The following is a 15,067-nucleotide window of genomic DNA, read 5'->3' on the forward strand; positions in this document are numbered from 1 at the left end:
TCTGAATACACCTCGCCACTCCAGGCGAGGGCCACCTGAGACCTAGAGTAGAGATGCCCCCAATAATAAGAACATAGCCACTGTGCAGACCTTCAAGACCGCTCTGAATACACCTCACCACTCCAGGCAAGGGCCACCTGATACCTAGAGTAGAGATGCCCCCAATAATAAGAACGTAGCCACTGTGCAGACCTTCGAGACCGCTCTGAATACACCTCACGACTCCAGGCAAGGGCCACCTGAGACCTAGAGTAGAGATGCCCCCAATAATAAGAACATAGCCACTGTGCAGGCCTTCGAGACCACTCTGAATACACCTCACCACTCCAGGCAAGGGCCACCTGAGACCTAGAGTAGAGATGCCCCCCAATAATAAGAATATAGCCACTGTGCAGGCCTTCGAGACCACTCTGAATACACCTCACCACTCCAGGCAAGGGCCACCTGAGACCTAGAGTAGAGATGCCCCCCAATAATAAGAACATAGCCACTGTGCAGGCCTTCAAGACCACTCTGAATACAGCTCGCTACTCCAGGCAAGGGCCACCTGAGACCTAGAGTAGAGATGCCCCCAATAATAAGAACATAGCTACTATGCAGGCCTTCAAGACCACTCTGAATACACCTCACCACTCCAGGCAAGGGCCACCTGAGACCTAGAGTAGAGATGCCCCCAATAATAATAGCATAGCCACTGTGCAGGCCTTCAAGACCGCTCTGAATACACCTCGCCACTCCAGGCAAGGCCCACCTGAGACCTAGAGTAGAGATGCCCCCCAATAATAAGAACATAGACACTGTGCAGGCCTTCAAGACTGCTCTGATTACACCTCGCCACTCCAGGCAAGGGCCACCCGAGACCTAGAGTAGAGATGCCCCCAATAATAAGAACATTGCCACTGTGCAGGCCTTCAAGATGTCCCCAATAATATGATCATAGCCACTGTGCAGGCCTTCAAGACCGCTCTGAATACACCTCGCCACTCCAGGCGAGGGCCACCTGAGACCTAGAGTAGAGATGCCCCCAATAATAAGAACGTAGCCACTGTGCAGGCCTTCGAGACCGCTCTGAATACACCTCACCACTCCAGGCAAGGGCCACCTGATACCTAGAGTAGAGATGCCCCCAATAATAAGAACGTAGCCACTGTGCAGACCTTCGAGACCGCTCTGAATACACCTCACCACTCCAGGCAAGGGCCACCTGAGACCTAGAGTAGAGATGCCCCCAATAATAAGAACATAGCCACTGTGCAGGCCTTCGAGACCACTCTGAATACACCTCACCACTCCAGGCAAGGGCCACCTGAGACCTAGAGTAGAGATGTCTCCCAATAATAAGAACACAGCCACTGTGCAGGCCTTCAAGACCACTCTGAATACACCTCACCACTCCAGACAAGGGGGGCACCTGAGACCTAGAGTAGAGATGCCCCAATAATAAGAACATAGCCACTGTGCAGGCCTTCAAGACCGCTCTGAATACACCTCGCCACTCCAGGCAAGGGCCACCCGAGACCTAGAGTAGAGATGCCCCCCAATAATAAGAACATAGCCATTGTGCAGGCCTTCAAGACCACTCTGAATACAGCTCGCTACTCCAGGAAAGGGCCACCTGAGACCTAGAGTAGAGATGCCCCCAATAATAAGAACATAGCTACTATGCAGGCCTTCAAGACCACTCTGAATACACCTCACCACTCCAGGCAAGGGCCACCTGAGACCTAGAGTAGAGATGCCCCCCAATAATAATAGCATAGCCACTGTGCAGGCCTTCAAGACCGCTCTGAATACACCTCACCACTCCAGGCAAGGGCCACCTGAGACCTAGAGTAGAGATGCCCCCAATAATAATAGCATAGCCACTGTGCAGGCCTTCAAGACCGCTCTGAATACACCTCGCCACTCCAGGCAAGGCCCACCTGAGACCTAGAGTAGAGATGCCCCCCAATAATAAGAACATAGACACTGTGCAGGCCTTCAAGACTGCTCTGATTACACCTCGCCACTCCAGGCAAGGGCCACCCGAGACCTAGAGTAGAGATGCCCCCAATAATAAGAACATTGCCACTGTGCAGGCCTTCAAGATGTCCCCAATAATATGATCATAGCCACTGTGCAGGCCTTCAAGACCGCTCTGAATACACCTCGCCACTCCAGGCGAGGGCCACCTGAGACCTAGAGTAGAGATGCCCCCAATAATAAGAACGTAGCCACTGTGCAGGCCTTCGAGACCGCTCTGAATACACCTCACCACTCCAGGCAAGGGCCACCTGATACCTAGAGTAGAGATGCCCCCAATAATAAGAACGTAGCCACTGTGCAGACCTTCGAGACCGCTCTGAATACACCTCACCACTCCAGGCAAGGGCCACCTGAGACCTAGAGTAGAGATGCCCCCAATAATAAGAACATAGCCACTGTGCAGGCCTTCGAGACCACTCTGAATACACCTCACCACTCCAGGCAAGGGCCACCTGAGACCTAGAGTAGAGATGTCTCCCAATAATAAGAACACAGCCACTGTGCAGGCCTTCAAGACCACTCTGAATACACCTCACCACTCCAGACAAGGGGGGCACCTGAGACCTAGAGTAGAGATGCCCCAATAATAAGAACATAGCCACTGTGCAGGCCTTCAAGACCGCTCTGAATACACCTCGCCACTCCAGGCAAGGGCCACCCGAGACCTAGAGTAGAGATGCCCCCCAATAATAAGAACATAGCCATTGTGCAGGCCTTCAAGACCACTCTGAATACAGCTCGCTACTCCAGGAAAGGGCCACCTGAGACCTAGAGTAGAGATGCCCCCAATAATAAGAACATAGCTACTATGCAGGCCTTCAAGACCACTCTGAATACACCTCACCACTCCAGGCAAGGGCCACCTGAGACCTAGAGTAGAGATGCCCCCCAATAATAATAGCATAGCCACTGTGCAGGCCTTCAAGACCGCTCTGAATACACCTCACCACTCCAGGCAAGGGCCACCTGAGACCTAGAGTAGAGATGCCCCCCAATAATAATAGCATAGCCACTGTGCAGGCCTTCAAGACCACTCTGAATACACCTCACCACTCCAGGCAAGGCCCACCCGAGACCTAGAGAAGAGATGCCCCCAATAATAAGAACATAGCCACTGTGCAGGCCTTCAAGACCGCTCTGATTACACCTCGCCACTCCAGGCAAGGGCCACCCGAGACCTAGAGTAGAGATGCCCCCAAAAATAAGAACATAGCCACCGTGCAGGCCTTCAAGACCACTCTGAATACACCTCGCCACTCCAGGCAAGGGCCACCCGAGACCTAGAGTAGAGATGCCCCCAATAATAAGAACATAGCCACCGTGCAGGCCTTCAAGACCACTCTGAATACACCTCCCCACTCCAGGCAAGGGCCACCCGAGACCTAGAGTAGAGATGCCCCCAATAATAAGAATATAGCCACTGTGCAGGTCTTCAAGACCGCTCTGAATACACCTCGCCACTCCAGGCAAGGGCCACCTGAGGCCTAGAGTAGAGATGCCCCCAATAATAAGAATATAGCCACTGTGCAGGCCTTCAAGACCGCTCTGAATACACCTCACGATTCTAGGCAAGGGCCACCTGAGACCTAGAGTAGAGATGCCCCCAATAATAAGAATATAGCCACTGTGCAGGCCTTCAAGACGGCCTTCAAGACGGCTCTGAATACACCTCGCCACTCCAGGCAAGAGCCACCAGAGACCTAGAGTAGAGATGCCCCCAATAATATGAACATAACCACTGTGCAGGCCTTCAAGACCGCTCTGAATACACCTCACTACTCCAGGCAAGGGCCCACTGAGACCTAGAGTAGAGATGCCCCCAATAATATGAACATAGCCACTGTGCAGGCCTTCAAGACCACTCGGAATACACCTCACCACTCCAGGCAAGGGCCACCTGAGACCTAGAGTAGAGATGCCCCCAATAATAAGAATATAGCCACTGTGCAAGCCTTCAAGACCGCTCTGAATACACCTCGCGATTCTAGGCAAGGGCCACCTGAGACCTAGAGTAGAGATGCCCATAATAATAAGAATATAGCCACTGTGCAGGCCTTCAAGACGGCTCTGAATACACCTCGCCACTCCAGGCAAGTGCCACCAGAGACCTAGAGTAGAGATGCCCCCAATAATATGAACATAACCACTGTGCAGGCCTTCAAGACCGCTCTGAATACACCTCACCACTCCAGGCAAGGGCCACCTGAGACCTAGAGTAGAGATGCCCCCAATAATAAGAACATAGCCACTGTGCAGGCCTTCAAGACCGCTCTGAATACATCTCCCCACTCCAGGCAAGGGTCACCTGAGACCTAGAGTAGAGATGCCCCCAATAATAAGAATATAGCCACTGTGTAGGCCTTCAAGACCACTCTGAATACACCTCGCCACTCTAGGCAAGGGCCACCTGAGATCTAGAGTAGAGATGCCCCCCAATAATAAGAACATTGCCACTGTGCAGGCCTTCAAGATGTCCCCAATAATATGATCATAGCCACTGTGCAGGCCTTCAAGACCACTTTGAATACACCTCGCCACTCCAGGCAAGGGCGACCCGAGACCTAGAGTAGAGATGGCCCCAATAATAAGAACATAGCCACTGTGCAGGCCTTCAAGACCACTCTGAATACACCTCGCCACTCCAGGCAAGGGCCACCTGAGACCTAGATTAGAGATGCCCCCAATAATAAGAACATAGCCACTGTGCAGGCCTTAAAGACCACTCTGAATACACCTCGCCACTCCAGGCAAGGGCCACCTGAGACTTAGAGTAGAGATGCCCCCAATAATAAGAACATAGCCACTGTGCAGGCCTTCAAGACCACTCTGAATACACCTCGCCACTCCAGGCAAGGGCCACCTGAGACTTAGAGTAGAGATGCCCCCAATAATAAGAACATAGCCACTGTGCAGGCCTTCAAGACCACTCTGAATACACCTCGCCACTCCAGGCAAGGGCCACCTGAGACCTAGAGTAGAGATGCCCCCAATAATAAGAAAATAGCCACTGTGCAGGTCTACAAGACCGCTCTGAATACATCTCCCCACTCCAGGCAAGGGCCACCTGAGACCTAGAGTAGAGATGCCCCCAAAAATAAGAATATAGCCACTGTGCAGGCCTTCAAGACCGCTCTGAATACACCTCGCGACTCTAGGCAAGGGCCACCTGAGACCTAGAGTAGAGATGCCCCCAATAATAAGAATATAGCCACTGTGCAGGCCTACAAGACGGCTCTGAATACACCTCGCCACTCCAGGCAAGAGCCACCAGAGACCTAGAGTAGAGATGCCCCCAATAATATGAACATAACCACTGTGCAGGCCTTCAAGACCGCTCTGAATACACCTCACCACTCCAGGCAAGGGCCCACTGAGACCTAGAGTAGAGATGCCCCCAATAATAAGAACATAGCCACTGTGCAGGCCTTCAAGACCGCTCTGAATACACCTCACCACTCCAGGCAAGGGTCACCTGAGACCTAGAGTAGAGATGCCCCCAATAATAAGAACATAGCCACTGTGAGGCCTTCAAGATCGCTCTGAATACACCACGCCACTCCAGGCAAGGCCCACCTGAGACCTAGAGTAGAGATGCCCCCAATAATAAGAACATAGCCACTGTGCAGGCCTTCAAGACCGCTCTGAATACACCTCGCCACTCCTGGCAAGGGCCACCTGAGACCTAGAGTAGAGATGCCCCCAATAATAAGAACATAGCCACTGTGCAGGCATTCAAGACCGCTCTGAATACACCTCACCACTCCAGGCAAGGGCCCACTGAGACCTAGAGTAGAGATGCCCCCAATAATAAGAACAAAGCCACTGTGCAGGCCTTCAAGACCACTCTGAATACACCTCGCCACTCCAGGCAAGGGCCACCTGAGACCTAGAGTAGAGATGCCCCCAATAATAAGAACATAGCCACTGTGCAGGCCTTCAAGACCACTCTGAATACACCTCGCCACTCCAGGCAAGGGCCACCTGAAACCTAGAGTAGAGATGCCCCCAATAATAAGAATATAGCCACTGTGCAGGTCTTCAAGACCGCTCTGAATACACCTCGCCACTCAAGGCAAGGGCCACCTGAGACCTAGAGTAGAGATGCCCCCAATAATAAGAATATAGCCACTGTGCAGGCCTTCAAGACCGCTCTGAATACACCTCGCGACTCTAGGCAAGGGCCACCTGAGACCTAGAGTAGAGATGCCCCCAATAATAAGAATATAGCCACTGTGCAGGCCTACAAGACGGCTCTGAATACACCTCGCCACTCCAGGCAAGAGCCACCAGAGACCTAGAGTAGAGATGCCCCCAATAATATGAACATAACCACTGTGCAGGCCTTCAAGACCGCTCTGAATACACCTCACCACTCCAGGCAAGGGCCCACTGAGACCTAGAGTAGAGATGCCCCCAATAATAAGAACATAGCCACTGTGCAGGCCTTCAAGACCGCTCTGAATACACCTCACCACTCCAGGCAAGGGTCACCTGAGACCTAGAGTAGAGATGCCCCCAATAATAAGAACATAGCCACTGTGAGGCCTTCAAGATCGCTCTGAATACACCACGCCACTCCAGGCAAGGCCCACCTGAGACCTAGAGTAGAGATGCCCCCAATAATAAGAACATAGCCACTGTGCAGGCCTTCAAGACCGCTCTGAATACACCTCGCCACTCCTGGCAAGGGCCACCTGAGACCTAGAGTAGAGATGCCCCCAATAATAAGAACATAGCCACTGTGCAGGCCTTCAAGACCGCTCTGAATACACCTCACCACTCCAGGCAAGGGCCCACTGAGACCTAGAGTAGAGATGCCCCCAATAATAAGAACAAAGCCACTGTGCAGGCCTTCAAGACCACTCTGAATACACCTCGCCACTCCAGGCAAGGGCCACCTGAGACCTAGAGTAGAGATGCCCCCAATAATAAGAACATAGCCACTGTGCAGGCCTTCAAGACCACTCTGAATACACCTCGCCACTCCAGGCAAGGGCCACCTGAGACCTAGAGTAGAGATGCCCCCAATAATAAGAATATAGCCACTGTGCAGGTCTTCAAGACGGCACTGAATACACCTCGCCACTCCAGGCAAGAGCCACCAGAGACCTAGAGTAGAGATGCCCCCAATAATATGAACATAACCACTGTGCAGGCCTTCAAGACCGCTCTGAATACATCTCGCCACTCCAGGCAAGAGCCACCTGAGACCTAGAGTAGAGATGCCCCCAATAATAAGAACATAGCCACTGTGCAGGCATTCAAGACCGCTCTGAATACACCTCGCCACTCCAGGCAAGGGCCCCCTGAGACCTACAGTAGAGACGCCCCCAATAATAAGAACTTAGCCACTGTGCAGACCTTCAAGACCACACTGAATACACCTCGCCACTCCAGGCGAGAGCCACCTGAGACCTAGAGTAGAGACGCCCCCAATAATATGAACATAACCACTGTGCAGGCCTTCAAGACCGCTCTGAATACACCTCGCCACTCCAGGCGAGAGCCACCTGAGACCTAGAGTAGAGATGCCCCCAATAATAAGAACATAGCCACTGTGCAGACCTTCAAGACTGCTCTGAATACAACTCGCAACTCCAGGCGAGGACCACCTGAGACCTAGAGTAGAGATGCCCCCAATAATAAGAACATAGGCACGGTGCAGGCCTTCAAGACCGCTCTGAATACACCTCGCCACTCCAGGCGAGGGCCACCTGAGACCTAGAGTAGAGATGCCCCCAATAATAAGAACATAGCCACTGTGCAGACCTTCAAGACCGCTCTGAATACACCTCACCACTCCAGGCAAGGGCCACCTGATACCTAGAGTAGAGATGCCCCCAATAATAAGAACGTAGCCACTGTGCAGACCTTTGAGACCGCTCTGAATACACCTCACAACTCCAGGCAAGGGCCACCTGAGACCTAGAGTAGAGATGCCCCCAATAATAAGAACATAGCCACTGTGCAGGCCTTCGAGACCACTCTGAATACACCTCACCACTCCAGGCAAGGGCCACCTGAGACCTAGAGTAGAGATGCCCCCCAATAATAAGAATATAGCCACTGTGCAGGCCTTCGAGACCACTCTGAATACACCTCACCACTCCAGGCAAGGGCCACCTGAGACCTAGAGTAGAGATGCCCCCCAATAATAAGAACATAGCCACTGTGCAGGCCTTCAAGACCACTCTGAATACAGCTCGCTACTCCAGGCAAGGGCCACCTGAGACCTAGAGTAGAGATGCCCCCAATAATAAGAACATAGCTACTATGCAGGCCTTCAAGACCACTCTGAATACACCTCACCACTCCAGGCAAGGGCCACCTGAGACCTAGAGTAGAGATGCCCCCAATAATAATAGCATAGCCACTGTGCAGGCCTTCAAGACCGCTCTGAATACACCTCTCCACTCCAGGCAAGGCCCACCTGAGACCTAGAGTAGAGATGCCCCCCAATAATAAGAACATAGACACTGTGCAGGCCTTCAAGACTGCTCTGATTACACCTCGCCACTCCAGGCAAGGGCCACCCGAGACCTAGAGTAGAGATGCCCCCAATAATAAGAACATTGCCACTGTGCAGGCCTTCAAGATGTCCCCAATAATATGATCATAGCCACTGTGCAGGCCTTCAAGACCACTTTGAATACACCTCGCCACTCCAGGCAAGGGCGACCCGAGACCTAGAGTAGAGATGCCCCCAATAATAAGAACATAGCCACTGTGCAGGCCTTCAAGACCACTCTGAATACACCTCGCCACTCCAGGCAAGGGCCACCTGAGACTTAGAGTAGAGATGCCCCCAATAATAAGAACATAGCCACTGTGCAGGCCTTCAAGACCACTCTGAATACACCTCGCCACTCCAGGCAAGGGCCACCTGAGACCTAGATTAGAGATGCCCCCAATAATAAGAACATAGCCACTGTGCAGGCCTTAAAGACCACTCTGAATACACCTCGCCACTCCAGGCAAGGGCCACCTGAGACTTAGAGTAGAGATGCCCCCAATAATAAGAACATAGCCACTGTGCAGGCCTTCAAGACCACTCTGAATACACCTCGCCACTCCAGGCAAGGGCCACCTGAGACCTAGAGTAGAGATGCCCCCAATAATAAGAACATAGCCACTGTGCAGGCCTTCAAGACCACTCTGAATACACCTCGCCACTCCAGGCAAGGGCCACCTGAGACCTAGAGTAGAGATGCCCCCAATAATAAGAATATAGCCACTGTGCAGGTCTTCAAGACCGCTCTGAATACATCTCCCCACTCCAGGCAAGGGCCACCTGAGACCTAGAGTAGAGATGCCCCCAATAATAAGAATATAGCCACTGTGCAGGCCTTCAAGACCGCTCTGAATACACCTCGCCACTCTAGGCAAGGGCCACCTGAGACCTAGAGTAGAGATGCCCCCAATAATAAGAATATAGCCACTGTGCAGGCCTACAAGACGGCTCTGAATACACCTCGCCACTCCAGGCAAGAGCCACCAGAGACCTAGAGTAGAGATGCCCCCAATAATATGAACATAACCACTGTGCAGGCCTTCAAGACCGCTCTGAATACACCTCACCACTCCAGGCAAGGGCCCACTGAGACCTAGAGTAGAGATGCCCCCAATAATAAGAACATAGCCACTGTGCAGGCCTTCAAGACCGCTCTGAATACACCTCACCACTCCAGGCAAGGGTCACCTGAGACCTAGAGTAGAGATGCCCCCAATAATAAGAACATAGCCACTGTGAGGCCTTCAAGATCGCTCTGAATACACCACGCCACTCCAGGCAAGGCCCACCTGAGACCTAGAGTAGAGATGCCCCCAATAATAAGAACATAGCCACTGTGCAGGCCTTCAAGACCGCTCTGAATACACCTCGCCACTCCTGGCAAGGGCCACCTGAGACCTAGAGTAGAGATGCCCCCAATAATAAGAACATAGCCACTGTGCAGGCCTTCAAGACCGCTCTGAATACACCTCGCCACTCCAGGCAAGGGCCCACTGAGACCAAGAGTAGAGATGCCCCCAATAATAAGAACAAAGCCACTGTGCAGGCCTTCAAGACCACTCTGAATACACCTCGCCACTCCAGGCAAGGGCCACCTGAGACCTAGAGTAGAGATGCCCCCAATAATAAGAACAAAGCCACGGTGCAGGCCTTCAAGACCGCTCTGAATACACCTCGCCACTCCAGGCGAGGGCCACCTGAGACCTAGAGTAGAGATGCCCCCAATAATAAGAACGTAGCCACTGTGCAGACCTTCGAGACCGCTCTGAATACACCTCACCACTCCAGGCAAGGGCCACCTGAGACCTAGAGTAGAGATGTCTCCCAATAATAAGAACACAGCCACTGTGCAGGCCTTCAAGACCACTCTGAATACACCTCACCACTCCAGACAAGGGGGGCACCTGAGACCTAGAGTAGAGATGCCCCAATAATAAGAACATAGCCACTGTGCAGGCCTTCAAGACCGCTCTGAATACACCTCGCCACTCCAGGCAAGGGCAACCCGAGACCTAGAGTAGAGATGCCCCCCAATAATAAGAACATAGCTATTGTGCAGGCCTTCAAGACCACTCTGAATACAGCTCGCTACTCCAGGAAAGGGCCACCTGAGACCTAGAGTAGAGATGCCCCCAATAATAAGAACATAGCTACTATGCAGGCCTTCAAGACCACTCTGAATACACCTCACCACTCCAGGCAAGGGCCACCTGAGACCTAGAGTAGAGATGCCCCCCAATAATAATAGCATAGCCACTGTGCAGGCCTTCAAGACCGCTCTGAATACACCTCACCACTCCAGGCAAGGGCCACCTGAGACCTAGAGTAGAGATGCCCCCCAATAATAATAGCATAGCCACTGTGCAGGCCTTCAAGACCACTCTGAATACACCTCACCACTCCAGGCAAGGCCCACCCGAGACCTAGAGAAGAGATGCCCCCAATAATAAGAACATAGCCACTGTGCAGGCCTTCAAGACCGCTCTGATTACACCTCGCCACTCCAGGCAAGGGCCACCCGAGACCTAGAGTAGAGATGCCCCCAAAAATAAGAACATAGCCACCGTGCAGGCCTTCAAGACCACTCTGAATACACCTCGCCACTCCAGGCAAGGGCCACCTGAGACCTAGAGTAGAGATGCCCCCAATAATAAGAACATAGCCACCGTGCAGGCCTTCAAGACCACTCTGAATACACCTCCCCACTCCAGGCAAGGGCCACCCGAGACCTAGAGTAGAGATGCCCCCAATAATAAGAATATAGCCACTGTGCAGGTCTTCAAGACCGCTCTGAATACACCTCGCCACTCCAGGCAAGGGCCACCTGAGGCCTAGAGTAGAGATGCCCCCAATAATAAGAATATAGCCACTGTGCAGGCCTTCAAGACCGCTCTGAATACACCTCACGATTCTAGGCAAGGGCCACCTGAGACCTAGAGTAGAGATGCCCCCAATAATAAGAATATAGCCACTGTGCAGGCCTTCAAGACGGCCTTCAAGACGGCTCTGAATACACCTCGCCACTCCAGGCAAGAGCCACCAGAGACCTAGAGTAGAGATGCCCCCAATAATATGAACATAACCACTGTGCAGGCCTTCAAGACCACTCGGAATACACCTCACCACTCCAGGCAAGGGCCACCTGAGACCTAGAGTAGAGATGCCCCCAATAATAAGAATATAGCCACTGTGCAAGCCTTCAAGACCGCTCTGAATACACCTCGCGATTCTAGGCAAGGGCCACCTGAGACCTAGAGTAGAGATGCCCCCAATAATAAGAATATAGCCACTGTGCAGGCCTTCAAGACGGCTCTGAATACACCTCGCCACTCCAGGCAAGTGCCACCAGAGACCTAGAGTAGAGATGCCCCCAATAATATGAACATAACCACTGTGCAGGCCTTCAAGACCGCTCTGAATACACCTCACCACTCCAGGCAAGGGCCACCTGAGACCTAGAGTAGAGATGCCCCCAATAATAAGAACATAGCCACTGTGCAGGCCTTCAAGACCGCTCTGAATACATCTCCCCACTCCAGGCAAGGGTCACCTGAGACCTAGAGTAGAGATGCCCCCAATAATAAGAATATAGCCACTGTGTAGGCCTTCAAGACCACTCTGAATACACCTTGCCACTCTAGGCAAGGGCCACCTGAGATCTAGAGTAGAGATGCCCCCCAATAATAAGAACATTGCCACTGTGCAGGCCTTCAAGATGTCCCCAATAATATGATCATAGCCACTGTGCAGGCCTTCAAGACCACTTTGAATACACCTCGCCACTCCAGGCAAGGGCGACCCGAGACCTAGAGTAGAGATGCCCCCAATAATAAGAACATAGCCACTGTGCAGGCCTTCAAGACCACTCTGAATACACCTCGCCACTCCAGGCAAGGGCCACCTGAGACTTAGAGTAGAGATGCCCCCAATAATAAGAACATAGCCACTGTGCAGGCCTTCAAGACCCCTCTGAATACACCTCGCCACTCCAGGCAAGGGCCACCTGAGACCTAGAGTAGAGATGCCCCCAATAATAAGAATATAGCCACTGTGCAGGTCTTCAAGACCGCTCTGAATACATCTCCCCACTCCAGGCAAGGGCCACCTGAGACCTAGAGTAGAGATGCCCCCAAAAATAAGAATATAGCCACTGTGCAGGCCTTCAAGACCGCTCTGAATACACCTCGCCACTCCAGGCAAGAGCCACCAGAGACCTAGAGTAGAGATGCCCCCAATAATATGAACATAACCACTGTGCAGGCCTTCAAGACCGCTCTGAATACACCTCACCACTCCAGGCAAGGGCCCACTGAGACCTAGAGTAGAGATGCCCCCAATAATAAGAACATAGCCACTGTGCAGGCCTTCAAGACCGCTCTGAATACACCTCACCACTCCAGGCAAGGGTCACCTGAGACCTAGAGTAGAGATGCCCCCAATAATAAGAACATAGCCACTGTGAGGCCTTCAAGATCGCTCTGAATACACCACGCCACTCCAGGCAAGGCCCACCTGAGACCTAGAGTAGAGATGCCCCCAATAATAAGAACATAGCCACTGTGCAGGCCTTCAAGACCACTCTGAATACACCTCGCCACTCCTGGCAAGGGCCACCTGAGACCTAGAGTAGAGATGCCCCCAATAATAAGAACATAGCCACTGTGCAGGCCTTCAAGACCGCTCTGAATACACCTCACCACTCCAGGCAAGGGCCCACTGAGACCTAGAGTAGAGATGCCCCCAATAATAAGAACAAAGCCACTGTGCAGGCCTTCAAGACCACTCTGAATACACCTCGCCACTCCAGGCAAGGGCCACCTGAGACCTAGAGTAGAGATGCCCCCAATAATAAGAACATAGCCACTGTGCAGGCCTTCAAGACCACTCTGAATACACCTCGCCACTCCAGGCAAGGGCCACCTGAAACCTAGAGTAGAGATGCCCCCAATAATAAGAATATAGCCACTGTGCAGGTCTTCAAGACCGCTCTGAATACACCTCGCCACTCAAGGCAAGGGCCACCTGAGACCTAGAGTAGAGATGCCCCCAATAATAAGAATATAGCCACTGTGCAGGCCTTCAAGACCGCTCTGAATACACCTCGCGACTCTAGGCAAGGGCCACCTGAGACCTAGAGTAGAGATGCCCCCAATAATAAGAATATAGCCACTGTGCAGGCCTACAAGACGGCTCTGAATACACCTCGCCACTCCAGGCAAGAGCCACCAGAGACCTAGAGTAGAGATGCCCCCAATAATATGAACATAACCACTGTGCAGGCCTTCAAGACCGCTCTGAATACACCTCACCACTCCAGGCAAGGGCCCACTGAGACCTAGAGTAGAGATGCCCCCAATAATAAGAACATAGCCACTGTGCAGGCCTTCAAGACCGCTCTGAATACACCTCACCACTCCAGGCAAGGGTCACCTGAGACCTAGAGTAGAGATGCCCCCAATAATAAGAACATAGCCACTGTGAGGCCTTCAAGATCGCTCTGAATACACCACGCCACTCCAGGCAAGGCCCACCTGAGACCTAGAGTAGAGATGCCCCCAATAATAAGAACATAGCCACTGTGCAGGCCTTCAAGACCGCTCTGAATACACCTCGCCACTCCTGGCAAGGGCCACCTGAGACCTAGAGTAGAGATGCCCCCAATAATAAGAACATAGCCACTGTGCAGGCCTTCAAGACCGCTCTGAATACACCTCACCACTCCAGGCAAGGGCCCACTGAGACCTAGAGTAGAGATGCCCCCAATAATAAGAACAAAGCCACTGTGCAGGCCTTCAAGACCACTCTGAATACACCTCGCCACTCCAGGCAAGGGCCACCTGAGACCTAGAGTAGAGATGCCCCCAATAATAAGAACATAGCCACTGTGCAGGCCTTCAAGACCACTCTGAATACACCTCGCCACTCCAGGCAAGGGCCACCTGAGACCTAGAGTAGAGATGCCCCCAATAATAAGAATATAGCCACTGTGCAGGTCTTCAAGACGGCACTGAATACACCTCGCCACTCCAGGCAAGAGCCACCAGAGACCTAGAGTAGAGATGCCCCCAATAATATGAACATAACCACTGTGCAGGCCTTCAAGACCGCTCTGAATACATCTCGCCACTCCAGGCAAGAGCCACCTGAGACCTAGAGTAGAGATGCCCCCAATAATAAGAACATAGCCACTGTGCAGGCCTTCAAGACCGCTCTGAATACACCTCGCCACTCCAGGCAAGGGCCCCCTGAGACCTACAGTAGAGACGCCCCCAATAATAAGAACATAGCCACTGTGCAGACCTTCAAGACCACACTGAATACACCTCGCCACTCCAGGCGAGAGCCACCTGAGACCTAGAGTAGAGACGCCCCCAATAATATGAACATAACCACTGTGCAGGCCTTCAAGACCGCTCTGAATACACCTCGCCACTCCAGGCGAGAGCCACCTGAGACCTAGAGTAGAGATGCCCCCAATAATAAGAACATAGCCACTGTGCAGACCTTCAAGACTGCTCTGAATACAACTCG

At 52.3% G+C, this 15,067-nt stretch overlaps 1 protein-coding gene across 1 annotated transcript in view; it reads right to left on the reverse strand.

The window, feature by feature from the left end:
* The window catches only part of LOC138489326 (zinc finger protein 850-like), a 424,223-nt gene that overhangs the window by 323,562 nt on the left and 85,594 nt on the right, over positions 1 to 15,067 (reverse strand). The gene's annotated exons all lie outside the window — the stretch shown is intronic.

This window comes from Ambystoma mexicanum, chromosome 9 (genome assembly GCF_040938575.1).
Source record: "Ambystoma mexicanum isolate Mex_15411 chromosome 9, UKY_AmexF1_1, whole genome shotgun sequence".
Lineage (NCBI taxonomy): Eukaryota > Metazoa > Chordata > Amphibia > Caudata > Ambystomatidae > Ambystoma > Ambystoma mexicanum.